This window comes from Chelonia mydas, chromosome 1 (genome assembly GCF_015237465.2).
Source record: "Chelonia mydas isolate rCheMyd1 chromosome 1, rCheMyd1.pri.v2, whole genome shotgun sequence".
Lineage (NCBI taxonomy): Eukaryota > Metazoa > Chordata > Testudines > Cheloniidae > Chelonia > Chelonia mydas.
Window position 1 is genome coordinate 230,141,731 of NC_057849.1, and position 18,491 is coordinate 230,160,221.

Here is an 18,491-nt window from a genome sequence, read left to right on the forward strand (position 1 = left end):
GTATTGCAATGAAATTTGCTAGTGTCGATTCAACCAGATGGGGAAACAATGAATTACAGCTCAGCTGATATCACAATTTGACCATGTCAAGATCCTCAGGCAAAAAATAGGGAAATGAGGAGTTGATGTTTCCAGTGCAGTATTGCCAGTCTCCAAGCATTCAAAAATCATAAGATATGAAAAATAACTGAGTTTTAAAAATGTGTCTGCTGGTGTTTTAGCCTTTTTGATTCATATTTTCAAGCTTTTGTCTGCAACCAGGAGGTAAGAAACATTTTTTTTTAATGAAAGCTGAGATACTGATGTATTCATATTACTCCTGGAACTGGTGGTATAAGAAAAACACCCAATATCATGGCACGTGCAATAAAATCACAAGAGCTGGCAACAGTGGCAAGGTAACAGTAATAATAAAAAGACAGAAAATCCTTTAAAAAACACAAAAACCTGAAATTGTGTATAAATTATAAAGACAACAAATTACAGTCCATCTTTAAAACTTCTGAGGGTGCTCAGTGTGACTTGGTCTGAAAAGGTATTGTGAATTGGTTGACAACAGACTGCAACTAAATAGCTACGAGCAGGATAAGGAAGAAATATTTTCAATAGAACATTGAAATAATATTAAAGTTCTGTCTTGTGTTGATGTTTAATATTTTAGAATCTCCTCACAATTTTCCTCCGGCAAGGTGGTGGTTGTGTGACAGTGGCTGTTGTTTGTTGTGGTATCCAATGTGGGGATGTTACTTTTGGTGAGCTTTGATTGCCTCTATAGCGCTGCATTTACTTTGCAAAGTAATTGGGCTTTTTTTGGATAGGTTAAGAAGTAACTATTGTGACAGGGTCGGGCCAGATGGCTATAGGACAGTAATAGAAAGCAGATATATTAGCCCCAGGCTAAGTAGGTCCCTTTTCCCTGGGTAAGATAGCAGGAAAGGTTCCAGAACAATCAGGAACCTCCTGGAGACAATTAAGACAGGCTGATCAGAACACCTGCAGTCAATCAAGAAGCTGCTAGAATCAATTAAGGCGGGCTAATCAGGGCACCTGACTTTTAAAAAGGAGCTCACTTCAGTTTGTAGTGTGCCTGTGTGGAGCTGGGAGCAAGAGGCACTAGGAGCTAAGAGTGAGAACACAGACTGTTGGAGGACTGAGGTCCATTATCAGATACCAGGAGAAAGGTCCTATGGTGAGGATAAAGAAGGTGTTGGGAGGAGGCCATTGGGAAGTAGCCCAGGGAGTTGTAGCTGTCGCACAGCTGTTCCAGGAGGCACTCTAGACAGCTGCATTCCACAGGGCCCTGGGCTGGAACCCGGAGTAGAGGGAGGGCCCAGGTTCCCCCCAAATCCTCCCAACTCCTGGTCAGACACAGGAGGAGTCGACCTGGACTGTGAATTCAGAAAAACGGCTAAGCTGAGGGCTGCCGTGAAGCTCCAAGGTGAGCAAATCCACCAATAAGCGCAAGACCCATCAAGGTAGAGCAGGAACTTTGTCACACTATCCATGGTTGGGTGTAGTAACACGTCCCTCTTCTCTTCGCAGCTGTGCACAGCTGATTACACTGTATGGCACTATGCATGCCAGCTTTGCAAGACTTAGAGCAAGGCCTGGCCTCCCAGAGGTACAAGAAATTAGGATGCTGTCCACCACGTAGTGGCCACACATAACAGTGGACTTAACCAAAAATTGGAGTCTAAACCAGTGGCTGGATCCACTAATTATTCACTGGCAAAAAATGTTCTTAACACCGAGTTAAGGTTGCCCGATAGTATATTGTGCCCTTGCAGAATATCAAGTTCAACAAAACTCAGACTTCTGAAAATGAGGAAATAGAATTAAGGTACATGGCCTCTCCACCTCTTTTGCCTCTAACTGACAATAGCCCCTGAGAATTATCTGCATGCACTCCATACTCCTGGAGGAATTCTGTGTGGAAAAAATTACAAATTCTGCACACAATATTTTCAAATTCTGCATATTTTATTTGTCAAAATAACATAAAATAATTGAAACTGGTGTGATTATATTTGGTCATTTATTTCAGACAACAAAAATGATGCAGGAAATGTTTCTTGACAAATAGATTCCTTACTAGGCATATTAATACAGTTTAATTCATTTAAACTACAATACAGAACCATATTTCCCGCACCCCTCAGAAGCAGTGCAAAGGCTTGTGGGAGTCAGGGGTAATGGAGGAGCTGAGGGAGAGGGAAGTAATTGCTGGGAAGGAGTCTGGGTGTGAACTTGGAGGGTTGTTTGGTATGGGTGGGAAAAGTATGGAACAGGTTTTTTTCAGGGGCTGAAAGGGATTGTTTGGGAGTTTCTCCCATGCAGAACCTGGCTGATCCCTAGTCTATCCCATTCAGTTAGGCACATCTGCCCCTGTCCCCATGTGTCCCTTCACCCCCATGGTTCCTTGCACCCCCTGTCTACATGTGTTCCTCCACACCGACTCAGACATCCACTCCCCCATCCCCATGTGGCCCTGCACTCCATCCCCGCTGTGGCTCTGCTCCTCTACTCCCATTCAGCCCTTGCCCCAGTCTATCCTCCCCCATTAGCCCTTTTGAGCCCCTGTCTGACCCCCCAGCAGCCCCATGCTGTCTGTCTCCCCATAGCCCCTGTCTCCTGACCTGGTCTGACAGGCGCTGTGAAGAAGGCACTGCAGTCTTTCTCTTCCCAAGTTGGCCAGAAGCTGCTGCTTTGTTCTATTGCCACAGTGCGCTCTGGTGGGCTAAAGGTGGGACTGCAGCAACTTTCCGGCAGAAGCTTTTTTCTGTGCAAAATATTAAAAATATACATGGCTCATTAATTATGCATGTGCACAGTGGTGGAGAATTCCCCCAGGAGTAAATCAAGCTGCATTCACTGTTAGGTGTAGCTGTATTGAATGGTGGAGGAATTTGTTGGAGCAGTTTGGAAGAGCTGTGATTGTAATATGTTGTGATGTGGAGAGCTGTGCCTCTCTGGAGATGTGTGTGAGCCTGTGATGGGGTGTCTGCCCACACTGACAGAGAAGGGGTTAAAAGCAGCCTAGGAGGCTGTGCAGGGAACAGCCAGTAAGAGAGAGTCTGTGAGGAACAGCCAATCAGCATCCAGTAGGTTCATATAAAAGGGAGCTGCAGGGAAGAGCAGTTCAGTTGCTGCAGGGAACTCAAGGGAGAGGACTGGGTTCCTAGAGGGCTGCAGGAGGGTAGCCTCTCAGACAGGGCAGCTGCTAGCAGGTACTGAGGGAGCTAGAGAGAGAGCTCTGGCCGGCTGCTGGGACTTGCAGGCTCGAGGCCCTGGGAAGAGGGTGAAGAAAGTGCTGGGGCCCCGGGGAAGTGGCCCAGGGAATTTGAAGCAACTCTGGTGAGAAGTTAAGGAGAGTCAGTGGGAGGCTGCTAGCTAAAGGGTCCCTGGGTCGGGACCTGGTGGATCTGAGTCTCACTCCCCACTGGGGAAGTGGTTAGATTCTAGAACTGTGATTCTCCTGGGAAAGGGGAAAAACACTAACACTAACAGTGACATGGCCAGAGGGCTGAGTCAGGAAGAGGATGCTGCAGTACTTGGACTGAGATGGGTCTGCAGAGGCATGGATGAAAACAGACAAGGCACCATCAGGGAAGGGTGCACCGGCTAGCAGAGCTAATCCCCATGATGGCCAGCTGAAGGCACCACAGTGGTGAGGGTCTCCTGTGATATGTGGTGGAGAATGCGGGCATTCCCCTTCCCCTGAGGGAAGGGGATTGAGTGAGCGACTGATTGACAGCTACCCCTGATACAAGGGGAATGGGAAAGACTATAGTAGAGACATGTGGGGCAAAAGGACAATGAAGCTGCTATGAGCAGAGACCTTTTTGGCAGAAGGCATGTATAGCTTCTCAGGATGGACTTCACAGTTGACGCTTGCACTGAAGAGGGTTGAAGAGCAACCAAAGGGGATCCAGACCCTAATGAGGTAGCTCCTGGAGAATCAGCAGCTATAGTGGGAAGCACAGAGATACCTGCAGGAATGCCTGAGGCAGCTGCCTGAAAAGCAACACTGTTTGTTTGCTCAAGATCCTCCAAGAGGCGAGCAGAGGCCAGGAAGCCTGGGGCAAGAAGTGAGGCCCCAGGATCAGGAGGCTAGAAGCCCAAGCAGGGCTTGTGAGAGGTGGGGACACTTTGAGAGAGAGAGAGAGAGTGCCATTATTGGGAAGAAAGGAAGTCTAGCCCCAAGGGAAAGAGAGATGGAAAACCCCAGGGTCCCCAAGCTGTGAAGAGAACAGGAAGGGGGGATGCTTGTTTCACCTGTGGGGAACTAGGGCATGTGAAGAGGCAGTGCTTTCACAGGCAGGACCTGAGCCAGGAGAAGGGTAAGGGATCCAGAACAGACCAGAAAGAGGTGCCAGATAACCAGAGGGGGTGCACCAAGGTGATGGAGAGGGCCAATGGGGCCAAACAGGAGAGAAATGAGAGCGAAGGAAGAGACCCTTAAATGTCTAGCTGAAGGATGTGGGGACTTGTACAGATACCAATCAGGGGAGCTGGGAACTCAGACCATAGGAGAAGGGGTGCTGTGAGAGCCAGGAAAGCAAGGGCCTGGGCTAGGGGAGAAACTGAAAACCACTGAGCTGGCCTTGCAAGTACCGCAAGGGGACACAGAAGTGCAGAAAGGAAAATTCAGGGACACCATGGAGGAGAAGGGCAAGTTGCTCCACTTAGTGGTGAACCTTAGTCAGGAGAAGGACATCCCATGAACCCAGCTGTGAGGGAAGCTGCGAGGGAAGCCGGGGAGGTAATGCCTACTCCCCGGGTGGTGGTCTTGAGGAGGAGGGTGTGTGATGGGGCATTCACCCACACAGCCAGAGAAGGGATTAAAAGCAGCCTAGGGAGACTGCAGGGAGCAGGCAATAGTAGAGGGTCTGTGAGAAACAGCCAATCAGCACCCAGTAGGTTGATATAAAAGGGAGCTGCAGGACAGAGTAGTTCAGTTGTTGCAGGAAGCCCAAGGGAGAGGACTGGGTTCCTAGAGGGCTGCAGGACGGCAGCACCTCAGACAGGGCAGCTGCTAAGAGGTACCGAGGGAGCTAGAGAGCGAGAGCTCTTGATTGGCTGCTGGGACTTGCAGGCTCAAGGCCCTGGGAAGAGGGTGAGAAGTTGAGAGAGGCAGCAGGGCTAGCTACAGGGTCCCTGGGCCAGGACACAGAGTAGTGGGTGGACATGGGTCCCCCCTCCCAAACTCTCCAGTGTGGAGGTGGCTAGAGCTCGCCTGCCCTCCCCTGGTCCCAGAAAGGGGTAAAACACTAACAGTGACACGACCGGAGGGCTGAGTCAGGAAGAGGATGCTGCAGCACTTGGACTGAGATGGGTCTGCAGAGGTGGTGGTAACAACAGGAGAGGCACCAGCCGGAGTGGGCACACCAGCTAGCAAAGCTAGTCCCCATGACAGCCAGCAGGAGGCACCGCAGTGGTGATGGAACCCCTTTTCCCTGCCCTCCATGAGTGATAAAGGAAATAGGGGCATGTGTAACTTCAGAGATCCAGCATGCCTCACGTTGTATACTATCGGCTGTGTCAATAGCGGACCACAGAATCTCCTTGTCATGGAGACTGTCAGCAGATGGGTGGGAGATGAGTGTGGTTTGTGAGTTTAATGAAGTCTAGTGTTAGATGGCATTGCGTGGAGAAGGGTAAAGGGATTATAAAAGGATAGATGGGATTCCTTCTCTGGAGGAGGCGAAGTGTTTGAGTGTAGGGCAGTGCAGCTCCTGTTCAGTACAGTGCAAAGGGAGAGTGCAAGAATGTGTCATGGTATATTGGGGCATTGCTGAAAGAGGCTGGAGTTACGGTTTCATGTATCTTAACTTTTCAATGCCTGGGTTTCAGAAATCTTGAGTTTTGCTGAACTCTGTGTTCTGGGAGGGCACGAAATATTACCCAGCAACCTTAACTCTCCGTTAACAAAGTCTCTGGTCAGTGAATATTAGAGAAGCACTTCCGCAGTTTTCCTCCCCAGTTCTGTGCCTTTAAATTAGCTATGGTGCATGCATCACCAAAGAAGGTGTTCCATCCTTCATCTAAATTTCCAGGCATCTAACCACTCCCTACCAAAAAGGATACCAAATCGCATGTCATTTTATAACCTGGTGCAGTCCAGGAATAAAGTCTGGCTCACAATTGTCTCCTGGAGGAAGGATGGCCTAGCAACAAGGTACTGGGCTGGAATTCAACAGACTTAAGTTCAATTTCTGCCTCAGCCACAGACTTTCTGTGGGACCTTGGTCAGGTAGCTTAATCTCCCTATGCCTTGGTTCCCCTCTGTAAAATGGGGCTAATTCTTCCCTGTCTTACTGTAATGCATGTGATGTGCTCAGATACGACAGTGGTGAGGGCTATATGAGTACCTAGACAGATGCAGTTGAGATATAATGCCTTCCCCTTCCCTATCATATACTAAAAAAGGCTGACAACTACATGCTGTAGCTCAGTCACAGAATTTACAAACCCAATGGTCTCCTAGTGCAACTCCCAGGATTTGTGTTTAAGATCATTGAGGGGAGGGGAAGGGGAAGGAAGGGTATTGGTTAAAAAAAACAAAACAAAACAAAAAAACCTTAAGAGCAGTGTGGTTTATTTCCAGCTCTGCCACTTCATCTCTGAGCCTCTGTTTCCCCTCCCACTCTTCTTCTTACATCTTGTCTGTTTAGATTAATTCTCTTCAGGCAGGCTCTGTCTCTTGCTATGCATTTGTACAGTGGTGCCTGAGGGGCAGCTCCATCACCTCATCCCAAGATCCCGGCAGACACTGAGGAGGGAAGAATGTGGGGTTGATGAACAGGAGGGCTTCTTTTTTTTTCCCCACACTACCTCTGCCATTTCATCCCATGTTTTCCTTCCTGGAGTTCCACCACTCCCACCATCCATTCTCATTTATCCCTCTCCCCTCGCTGTGACCTTACTCCTTTGCCCCCAATCCCCCTCCCATCCCAGCAAGCATTCACATATTTCATTTATTTTATTTTCACAAAAAGCTTGATTACATTTCCCCAAAACTAAAAACAAAAACAAAAACAAACCCTGACAGACAGATTTTTGGGAAAATGCCAACAGCACATTTCAAGATTTCTGCCCTACATAAAACAAAATCAGCCACTAGCTGGGTGTTGGCTGGGATCGGTGGCTATGGCATATCCCTTTAAGACAGCATGATAGAAAGCCTTTTGATAGCTAGTCTATCCGCATGTGCACAGTGTAATCAGTTTGGGGTATGAGCTCTGGAATGTTAGGCACACTCCTAAATAGACAGCTAAACTTTCTTGAATACCATTTTCAATTTGATTCCCCCAAAGGGTTGGTGTATTCCATGCATAAGGGGGGTAACTTTCAAGTGACTGAGATTCTTGTGCCAGGATCAGAGCCTGGATTTGATCCCCAGTTCTGGGCAAAAACACATTGCTAGAATCTGAACCTTAAGAAAAGGTTGGCTGGTGATTTTTTTTTTTTTTTTTTTTTTTTACTGAGGCTGGTGCTGGATCTCAGGAATCCCTGGGTAAAATGATGCCAAATCTGGACCATTCACCTTACCATGCGACCCCAGAGGCACACAGAGTTTCAAATCAATCCAAGTAACTGTGCAGATTGTAGAGCACTCAGACTCCTGCTTTAAGTAGTTCTAAGCCCAGTGGTGTTCCACTATAATACCCTGCACATTGCTGTAGTTGAGACTTCAGCCTGGACCCTGGAATGTGTGGGCAGCAATTTGTCCAAAATCCAATGGGTTGAGTGATGGTGTGTTTTTAAACGTGTCTCAACTGGAAATCGCTCCTTGCATCTTTTACTGGCCTTTCACAAAGGGCATAGGAAAGGGAACACAGAAGAAAAACAAAGAGGTAAGATATGGAAATAACTGGAACCTTCTGCCTCCACTCTTAGTTTAGCCTCTCCTCCTTGTCTTGGGTTAGTCTTTCCTCCTTTCTTCTCTGCTCTGTTCTCTACGTCATCCACCCTCAGCAGACAATCAAATAAAAATTCAAACAACGATCCCTTAAAACATTTGTAGCTCATTAAATGGTACCCTGGTTGGCAGACTTAGCAGCCAGGCCGAAGGCTGAACTGGTGACGTCTGGCCCGCAGCACTGTATCCTGTCACGTCCAGAGGTCGGGTGTGTTGAGGCAGATTGGAGGAGGGCTGTGCCCCATGCTATGCCTAGTCTTAGGATAAATATCACTTCAGTTTCCAGAGATGTCATTCTGGTATCATCCACTAGCACTACATTCACAAAAAGCAAATTGTCTGACAGCTGCTTCTTCTTATATAAACAAATACAAGTGAGTCTTAAATGAAAAGTCAAAATGATTCATGTTTTAATTTAGCTGTGTTTGTATCATTTAAAAACTCCCCGGCATCAGTATTGATCTCTGAAAAATCGTTTCCGTGAATCTCGTTTATAAAGGGGGGGTGGGAGAAAACAGTCAGACCCAGTTTGTGGAATGTGATTGATTGAAACACTTTAGTATTTTCATTTCCTACTCCATCCTCTTTGCCCTCTCACCCTCTACACAAACAGATCACATACCAATTGTGTTAATAGGGAACAGACGTGAAGCTAAAAATATTCAAATTAGAAACAAAACATCAAGTTTTTAAAAGGGAGGGTAATTAATGATTAGAGCAGCTTCCCAAGTGAAGTGATAAATTCATCATCACTTATAGCTTTTAAAGTGAGGTAGGATGTCTTTCGAAAAGATCTACTCTACTCTGAACACAAATTATTGAACCCCAAAGTGTTCTCTTACATGGGTAGGAAAGAATAATTCTGCAGGAATTGCTGATGCAAATCTATGGCCTGTGTCATGCTGAAGATCAGCCTAGAAGATTATAATCACTGCCAGCCTGAAAAATTGGTGAATGGAAATTCACAGAAGAAACAGAACACATTAACAACTATTAGCAGAAAAGACCTTGAATGTTCTACACACATTAGCCACATCACAGCTTTAATGAAAATGATTTGGGCAGTTCCTGTCATTGATTCTCCTTTCAGCAACTCCTTCGTTTCATAATTTTACTGAACGTGATGTACAAGTAGTGTGAGATTTAAAACCTGTATCCTGACAATAGAGCTACTGCAGGCATGCAGTTTAATGGGGTGGTGACTAGGCAGTGAATGATTATAATAAGGAACACAAGCTGTGTTGGGCTGTGGGGAACAGATTGGCACAAGAGCAGTACTAAATGTGGAGCTCTACAGTCTGAACCCAAGATAAAAGGGAATTTTATTTCTCTCTGTTGCAGTCTGATGCATCTACATTAATCAGAAAAATGCATCTTGTGTCCCTCATGTTCTGTAACTAGGTTTATTATTTTCAAGTTGAAACTTATTTTTACATTCTGAGAAAAAACAACCTCAGCATAACTTTGTAGATCAGTGACAAAAGTAAAGGAAGTTCTGGTTTTCAGAAGAAATATAAACTTACAACCTTTAGGCCGTTAAGATCCAGTGGCAATCCAGGCCTTAGAGTCCAGGCCATATTTCAATTTATATAATAACATGCAATCTGTGCATATTTCGCCTGTGGTTTCAATTCAATACGGGATACTTCATTTCCTGTCATAAACTGTCATGTAATGCTGCTGTATGCTGTTAAACAGATGTCACATTGCATCCCATTGATGGGTGATATGTTGCCAACTTTCTACTTGCACAAAACCGAACACCCTTGCCCAGCCCCTCCTCTGAGGCCCAGCCCATGCACCACACCTTCTCCGAGGCCCTGCCTCCACTCACTCCATCCCCACTCCCTCTGTCGCTCGCTCTCCCCACCTTCACTCACTTGCTCATTTTCACTGGGCTGGCTCAGGCGGCTGGGGTTTAGGAGGGGGTGAGGGCTCTGCCCGGGGTTGCAGGCTCCAGGGTGGGGCCAGAAATGAGGAGTTCAGAGTGCGGGAGGGGGCTCCAAGCTGAGACAGTGGGTTGGGATGTGAGAGGGGGAGAGGGCTCTGGCTGGGGGTGCGGGCTCAGGCATGGGGCCAGGGATGAGGGGTTTGGGGTGCAGAAGGGGGCGTTGGGCTAGGGGATGGAGCCGAGGGGTTTGGAGTGTGGGAGGGGGCTCCAGGCTGAGGCAGGGGGTTGGGGTGTGGGAGGGGATGAGGGCTCTGGGCTGGGGGTGCAGCTCTGGGGTGGGCCCAGTAATGAGGGGTTCAGATGTGGGAGGGGGCTCCGGGCTGGCACAAGGGGTTGGGGTGTGTGGGGGGGTGAGGGCTCTGGTAGGGGGGCAGGCTCTGATGTGGGGCTGAGGGATTTGGGGTGCAGGAAGGGGCTCCGGGCTGGGGCTGAGGGGTTCGGAATGTGGGAGGGCACTCTGGGCTGGGGCAGGGGTTAGGATGCGGGGGGGTGTGATGGATTTCTCATATCTGAACTGATTATTTTCATTACTAATCAAAAGCTAAATCTACTTTCTATCATCTGAGAGTCAATGAGCATGCTAGATATAGAGAAGTGAATCCTCTTTTATGTTCCCTTGTCGATTTCAAAATATTTAATATGATTCAAATAGAGAATATGGGTCAGCCATTCTAACAAACTGCAGACAAACGGTGTAGAGTAAATGAACCTTTCATATTTTCATCCACTATGTGATGAGATATTATTCAGAAAACTGAGTGCAATTAAAATCTTCATGTAATTAGTACACAAGAATGCAGCTGCAACTTTCTTTGGTAAACAACCAGGACAACCTGAATGTTCCAATTGAGATGTTTCCTCCATGATACTTACCAATTTGCTACCACGTCTATAACAGTTTTCATCCTCGGTAAGGATTATGAGAACAGAAAATGAAATGTATGGGCCAAAATTCTGTAACCAAGAAGACTGCACCTTCTCCACTGAGCTACTTGTACTGACATTGACTTCATTCAAATATGAGGGTATTCCATAATATTTCAGGAGGTACTGCATCCCTTGCAGGCTTGCATTCTCCCAGTCCCAGCAGCCCAGCATCTCCTATTGTCCTCAGAGCTGCTAGAAAAAGTTTGATCTATCTGTTTCTTTCATTCTCAAGTCAGCTCTGAGGCCTAATCACCGTTGACAAAGGTTTTCAAAAATGGATTCCTAAATGTTAGTTCCTAAATCCACTCTGTAGCAGCTAATTAAGTAGCCTGATTTTCAGAAGTAATGAGCATTCAGCAGCTCCCATTGACTTTATTAGCATTGAATTTGGCCCTATGATTCTATGAATAAAATATTTCTAATCATGTTTTCAGCAAGATTGAAAGTTAAGAACTGACCCACAGAAGAACAAGACTGTACACTCTTAAAAAAAAAAAAAAGTGGGGGCAGTATAAGAGCACCTATGTTGCTCTGTTGCCTTAAAATGTTTCATGCTGTTATCCTTTTTACAAGAACACTGAATAAGCACATTGCCTATTTCATTAGCTCCTCCCACTTCCAAAGACACGGTAGGTATTTAGTAGATTTGATTTGAGGTGTAACTTCAAACTAAATGTGGAAACTGGTTGAAAAATCAGTGAGAAATTTTTAATGAAAATTGTCATGGATTTTTTTTCTCTGTCAAAACTTGAAATCTCAAGTGCTGGACACTGGAAATTAATTAAACTGTAATTAATACCAGCCATAGGATGAAAGCTGTGTCTTTGGGCCTCATAGACAATATGAGGTATGGTGTAATGTTCACACTGTGATCTCTCCAACTTAGTGAGCTGACTGACCATTCTTCATCCAGCAGTAGAACCAGAGCTCTAACGGTTCACTATGAAATTTGCCTGATCTGGTGTTTCATTATGAATTCTAAACCGGGGCAGATATAGCCTACTGATTCAATGGGTGTACTATACTGTGGTCAAGGGGGGCACCAACCACCTGCAGCAGCACCCTCCACCCCAGGTCCACAGTGAGGAAGGAAGGCCCCGGGAGGGGGGAACAAACCCACCCTGCACTCACCCTTTTCCTTCCCCCTTCCTCCCCAAGGCAGCTCCTGTCTCGTGGGGCTGGGCCTGGGTTCCCAATCTAGACATTACTATCTGGCACACGGGACCACAGCACGGCTCAGGATTGGTTCCCTTGATTTCACAATTTCTGTGTACAACTGAACCCATGAGCAAGTTCTCAGCCTGCAGTCCTGTGTAGCCTTATTTTTGTTGCACTGAACGGTCCCTTTACAAAAGATTCCATCCCATTTGACTTTGTAGAATCCTCTGTGGTTGCAAACCAAACACACCAAGCTGAGCAGAGCTTCACGCACAAAATATTTCAACAAAGAACAGTCCTGGAGGAAACTAGATGGAGCATGGCATGAATTGTTTCCTCCTTCAGTTCTGCCATCACTGGCCTAGTCCACACTGTGAATTTTGTTATCTCTAAACACAACTCTTGATAATTGGGTAAGCCAGGACTGCGCAGAATTTAGCTGGGAAACCAACGTTCATCATCATATCAACTATGTTATTAAATGCTCAGTAATGGTTAGCTGTGCATGGCTTTCCCTGGTCTGTGTCCTTGGCTAAACTGTTTTCAGTCTTCTATCAGCTAATATGTTTGTTGACAACCATGGTCAGGCATGGTAGACTGTAATAGACCAGAATAGTTCTGGAACTGATGTTCAAACTTGACAAGTCTTTCCATTGGTCCTGCTACTGGAAAAGATGAGGGGAGGTAGATCAGGCTACAAATTGCTGAAGCTGTTTGGTATCCCAAGTAGCCACTTGTTTGTTTGTTTGTTTGTTTGTTTGCTAGCTTGCTTTAAGGGCAGCCCAGAATTATCTTGGCATCTGAGATGAAGAGCCTTAATATCCGCAATCTTCTGTCAGCGTACTGTACTCAAGGAGGGGAAAAAAACCCTTGAACTGAAGCTAAGTTCTGAAGGCATCTTTCTCTCTAAGAAGCTCTGTCTGCATGAAATCAATTGCTATGCCATTAACTATATAGAAGTGCTCAAGGGCCAATAATGGAATAATGCATTAACAGCCACCACTTGTATGTTGTTATGAATCATTTTAGCTGTTTGATGCACTGCTGGCGGAGTCATTTTCCTTGCAAAAGTACAGAGTAAGGATCTATAGAAAATGTATGCTCCCATTGTCAAAGGTTTGCCTTCTTTAAACCAAAATGTATCCCCATGTCTTCTATTGAACTGAATGGATTATGAAATGAATCATTTTACAGGCGTGCCAAAGTGTGCTTTGAAATTACAAGGAAGTCGCAGTTGAGATTTTTTTTTCTGTTTCTCAGTAGTTTTAACTGCAATAGCAAATTGCCTTCTGCCCCCACAACTAAAATTCCCTGCAGTTTCAGCTAGTTGTAAGCTTCTTTATTTGCTGACCTATCCTGTTGTGCAGGGTTATTGTAGCTGTAGTTACACTGGTAAAAAGGGCTGCTATTTCTGATCCCAGAAATTGAAGCATTTAGCCCAAGGGAGAAATGACGTGACTGTGGATGCTAAGCCTCCAAAGGTTCTGTGTGTTGATACAGCTTCAGGGTATGTTGCAGCTGCAGCCCTTTATTCATGCAAAAATATGGCCAAATCCTGGCAGTGAATGGCAGCAAAGGGGCATAAGGTGCCCCTTGATCCCATATGTGCATTACCCATGTGACTGGTAGTAGTGTAAGCACCGTGAGTAAACTAGGTTCGCTCACCACATGTATGTGCATGAAAGAGCTAAGGAATGGGTGAAATTGGCTTTGCCTCCAAGCAGCTGTCCAGTATAGCTGCACAGAATATACGGTGTCTGATATAGACGTGTAGAACAAGGGACAAAACAGTAGAGCCTTGTGTGGATACAGCATTTGTATCCACATCTGATCCGCAAACATGGTCAGCGGATATCTGCATCTGTAGAGGAAGAGAGCTGCAGATATAAAGCACATATCCGTAGATTTGCAGGGCCCTACGAAACAGAATATAGATTGAGACAAAGTCACAGTTTGCTTTTTGGTCAGCCCCTATGGCAGCACAACATCAACACTCTCTGCTTCTTGCTCCGGGTAAAGCCATGATCTAGCCCACGGGTCGGCAACCTTTCAGAAAGGGTGTGCCGAGTTGTCATTTATTCACTCTAATTTAAGGTTTCGCGTGCCAGTCATACATTTTAACATTTTTAGAAGGTCTCTCTCTATACGTCTATAATATAGAATTAAACTATTGTTGTATGTAAAATAAATAAGGTTTTTAAAATGTTTAAGAAGCTTCATTTAAAATTAAATTAAAATGCCGATCTTATCAGTTTAGTGTGATCCTTGCCCTTGCTTTTCCTTGCTGAGTTTTCCAATGTCTGACATATATTTGGATACTTCAAGCTGCACACAGGCTTCTGAGGGATCAGTTGTTAACTGGCTCCGAGAGAGACAGAGGACAGATTTCATGTGTGAAAATACCTGTTCACACAGGTATGTGGATCCAAATGCTGAAAGCATTGCAAACTCAATTTTCTTCAAACAGTTAAATTTCACTGACAGGGACATCCAGCAGGTCAGAATAGAGGTCCCATGATCTCTCTCAGTAGCTTCAAGTGCACTCCACAAATCTCCAAACTTTGATGCCCACAATTCTGAGCTTTTTAACTGAATGAGTTGCATTTTGAACTCTTCAACATCCATCCACTGAAATACAGACAAATCCAAGTCACTTTCTTTGAACTTTTTAGGTTTAATTAGAAAAGAAAGCATTGGGCCAAATTGCTGGAAATCTTGAAATCTGTCAGAAAATTCTGATTCCAGTTCTTGCATGTACATTCCAATCTCATCGACACTGACAGTGCAACGTGTCGATAGCTCTTTTATGTGTTGGAAGTAGCGGAAAGTCGAAGTTTGAATATCCCGAGAAAAAAATGCTAGTTTTACAACAAATGCCTTCCAAGCTTCATAAAGATCCAGAACCGTTTGCACCCTGGAGACAGAGGTTGAGTTTGTTTAGGTGAGTGGTGATGTTCGTTAGAAACCTGAGTTTACACATACATTTGTCATCATCCAGTTCGTGGTAGTTTTGTCCTTTTTCCGACAAAAAGGCCTTGATTGCATCAAAACAGTTTACGAAGCGCACCAAAACCTTGCCACGACTTAGCCACCAAATGTTGCTGTGAAATGGAAAGTCGTTATAAGCACTGTCCATCTCTTCTAGCAGTGCTTGAAACTGTCTGTGAGTCAAAGCAGATTGAGCAACAAGGAAATTCACAATTTGCACCACTTATTCACAGGGCCGCCCAGAGGGGGACGGGGGGGGGAAGCGGGGCAATTTGCCCCCGGGTCCCACCCACAAGAGTTTTCAGGGGCCCCCACGAAAGTTTTCGGCGGCAGGGGGGTCCTTCAGTGCCGCTGAACACACCCGGAGTGAAGGACCCGCCGCCGCTTCTTCTGCTCCGGGTCTTCAGCGGCAATTCGGCGGCGGGTCCTTCACTCCGGGTGTGTTCAGCGGCACTGAAGGACCCCCCTGCTGCCGAAGTGCCCCTGAAAACTCTCGTGGGGGCCCCTGTGGGGCCCGGGGCCTGGGGCAAATTGCCCCACTTCTCCCGCCTCTGGGAAGCCCTGTGAATAAGTGGTGCAAATTGTGAATTTCCTTGAAGACCCGGAGCGGAAGGACCCCCGCCGCCAAAGACCCCGGGCCCCCTGAATCCCCTGGGCGGCCCTGCTTATTCATCACATTGTTAAACTCTGAATTAGAAATTTTAGCACACAGGTTTTCTTGATGGATGATACAATGAAATTTGACTGTCGGGTGGACAATTTGATCTTCAAGTAACTTTACAAATCCCTTCTGTTTTCCGACCATGGCAAGAGCACCATCTGATGTCACACAAAATATTTTTCTGATGTCAACCCCTCATTCTTCAAAATGATTTACAAAACTTTCCACTGTATCTTCCCCCTTTGTTGTGCTATGCAGGGGTTTTAGGCAACAAATTTCCTCTTGGATTTCATCGGAAGCACAATATCTTGCAACACCTGCCAAACGTGGAACGTCATTTATATCCATGCTCTCCTCAACTGCAATGCTAAACATTACTGTGTCTTTTAATGCAGTCGTCTGCTTTTCGTTAATGTTTTCTGCCATTTCACTTATGTGTCTCTCAACTGTTCTGGCAGAGACAGGCAGTTCTTTTATTCTGGATAAAGATACAATCCATTTTGGCAAATCATTGAATAAAACCTCCGAACTGCTGAGAAAAACTTTTTATACTTCTTTTATTCCCCATCTATAAACAGCTTTCCATTTTTTTCAATTGTGGCAAATTGCTGGCACTACTATGATGGGTCTCGCGCTTTCTCTTCCTCGGTGGCGGTTCACGGCACCGTTTCTTGCCCCTGAACTTGGGTATTAACTGCCCCACTAGTGTCCTAGAGGAGGAGAGTGGAGAGGGAGGGACCCGGGCCTGCCCTCTACTCCCGGTCCCAGCCCAGGGGCCCTAGGGATAGCAGTAAACCACTAGAACTCGCGGTTCCTTCCCCTGGGCTACTTCCCACTCCTGCCCTTCAGCTTGTGGGGCTTCCTGCCCTCCCTCTGCACAAACCAGGTGTCCCTTTACCTAGGATCTTAGTCTTCTTAGCCCACCGCAGCACTTCTCCAAACTCTCCTCTGTTTCCCTCCAAACTGCTCTCTGCTCCAACACCAATCCACTCTGCTTCAGCTCCTCCTCTTGTCTGATTGAAATAGGGGGGGTTTATCATGTGACTGGCTTTTAATTGGCTTCAGGTGCTTTAATGAATTTATAGCAAACTTTCTTCCCTCTACAGGGAATAAGGCTCCCTTCTAACATCTCCTGCTGCCCTCTGGCCATGCTGTATCACACAATGCACTGTGCAATCTTGTAACTTCCTTCTGTGGCTTGATTTTTACTTAGACTTACGCATTTAAAAACACTGCTTTGCTTCTCATATCCTGCTACTGCCTTTTTGATCGATTTCAGTCTTGTCTGCTTCGTCAAGAAAGGTTTTCTCGTGCTTTGTTTGAAAATGTCCTTGAACACTTGATGTGTGACAAACAACAATTTCACAACAGAAAGCACAAATCGCACGGTCCTTCTTTTGAATCCAGATATGTCTGTCCAAGAAGGCTGAAATGAATGGACATCTAACTTTGACAAAATGTCAGCTCCTAAGAAAGCAAACGTACCCCTCAACTTACAGTGGGGGAAAAAATTGTGACAGACGGCACGCACAACGTCAAATGCAGTGCGCTGTTTCACGTGGCATGATAGTGATGTAAGCAGCAAATCAGGACTCAAAAATATCCCAGTACAGTGGCGCTGGAACAATTTTTAAGGTGGGGGTGCTGAGCTGCGAACCCTCTTGCACCCCTCACTGCCCCAGGCTGGGGCCAGAGGGCCACAGCTAGGGGCAGCTGCAGAGACCTGGGCCGAGGCCAGGAGCAGAGCCCCAGGCTGGCAGCTGGGACCCTGGGCCGGCAGCGGAGCCCCCCAGACCGGTGACTGGGACCCAGGGCCAGCAGCAGGCTGAGCAGGGCCGGTGGATGGAAGCCCCTGGACCAGTGGCCAGGACCTGGGCCTGGCAGCAGGCTGAGCAGGACCGGCAGACAGGACCCCGGCTGGCAGGGGGCTGGCGGATGGTATCCCAGGCCGGCAGCGGAGCCCCCGGAACTGGTGGCCAGGACCCAGGCAGTGTGAGTGCCACTGAAAATCAGCTTGCGTGCCGCCTTTGGCACACGTGCCATAGGTTGCCTACCACTGATCTAGCCCATGAGTAGTGGCATCCTAATTTACAGGTGGGGAGACAGAGGTGACTTGCCCAGGATCACACAGGGAGTTGGTGGCAGAGGTGGGGAAGGGGGGAAGGAAGCTGCAATTCCCAGTCCCAAGCCACTAAATAAGTCTGCCTCTCCCATGCTTCCTTTCCTACCTTAGGTAGGAAAACACAGCTAATCGGCAAATGTAGTCCCTATTGCTGCATAATTTTTACTAAATAAAGTCTCACAAGCTAACAAAGAAGCTACCAAAATAAAAATGAACGGGGGGCGGGGGAGAAGTGGGGGAAGGAAATGACTTGCTGTTGCTCAGTGTTTCATACATTGCTCAGAATCAGTACTAAAGCTGATTGAACCATTCGTGGCAGATCTAGCCTCTTTTCTAATAGTAAGATTTTTCCTGATCCAAACTCTGATTTCTGTAAATGTTTTCATTATTGTCTTCTATTCAGCCTATTGGTTTTTTTTTAATAATTGAACTCTTCAGTTCAGCTATTCACTGATTGTTATTTGTGGCGTCTGACTCATCACCTCAGCCACGTGGGCTAAAACTAGAAAATAATGAACAACACAGATGCACATTTGCTATGAATTTTCAGATGTGTAATCTTAGGGGCTGAAATTTGTAAAACTTTAGGCATTTGCCAACATTTTCATGAATATCCACAGGTTATCTAAATACTCGTGAGTAACCAATTTTACTACTCTAAATAATGGGGAGCCAAATTTGCCTTTTTAATGAGAAATCAGTTGTATTATTCTTTATTCATTTCTAAATTATTCTGTTTTTAAGATATTTGAGTCAAATAATC